Source organism: Acyrthosiphon pisum, chromosome A1 (assembly GCF_005508785.2).
Source record: "Acyrthosiphon pisum isolate AL4f chromosome A1, pea_aphid_22Mar2018_4r6ur, whole genome shotgun sequence".
NCBI classification, from domain to species: domain Eukaryota; kingdom Metazoa; phylum Arthropoda; class Insecta; order Hemiptera; family Aphididae; genus Acyrthosiphon; species Acyrthosiphon pisum.
The window spans coordinates 86,195,053-86,196,046 of NC_042494.1; positions in this window are offsets into that span (position 1 = coordinate 86,195,053).

A 994-nucleotide genomic window follows, 5' to 3' on the forward strand; every position below is an offset into this window, starting at 1 on the left:
ATATGTTATAACATATCTGGTTATGATATAGTTATAATATAATATTTTCTATGAATATGCAATATAACAACTTACTATTATTATAAATTATTATTTACTAAAATATATTTAATATTTTGGTTTTTTTATATAATTAATTTTACAAAATTGAGTTTATTTTAAATATGTAGTTTAGGAAAAAATTAACTTAAAGTGCCAATAAAATGAATTAACTCATTAAGTTACTGAATAACATGGGGAAAAATGTAACTCGTTAAGTTAGAAGTTACTTCTAAAAAAAAAGAGTAACGCGTTAATTAACTTAGTAAAAAGTAACTTAACTTTTTAACTTAACTTTAACTTATTAACTTGTTAATGCCCAGTCTTGATTATTATACACTTGTCAACTTAAATAAAGATAGCGATTAAAACGCAATTATTTCAGAGGATACTTATAATATTATATTTATCATATTCAATCTATTCATATTTAAAATTAAATTTTTCTACGGGCTTTTAATTCACATAGGTATTATGCTGCATTTTTTTTCTATTTTCCTAGGTATTATGTTTTATTATATAAGAATATATGTTAATGTTCCTAAGATTTTATTTCATCATATGAACCTTACCGTAAATATACTTTTTAATGATATCTGTTAGAATGCAGAACAAATTACGTAGATGTCAAGGATACTTCAGAGCATTTTTAGCTTGTATATATAATTAAACATTCTTGCACTATTCTACACTAAATACTGTTTTCGCTTAAACTAAATAGCAGTGAGTATAATTATTATTTTTTAATTTGGAAAGACCTTTTTTATTCTATTTTTTTTATAAAAACAGAAATGTAGTTTTTGTCTATTAATAAATGTAAAAATGTTAATATTCTGACTTATAAAAAAAGTTGAACATTATTGTAGTGACATTCTAAAAGTTAACCACTTCCATTTCGTTTAAAATGATTATTAGATTTTTTTTTTTAAAACGATTTTAAACAAAATTCTTTACC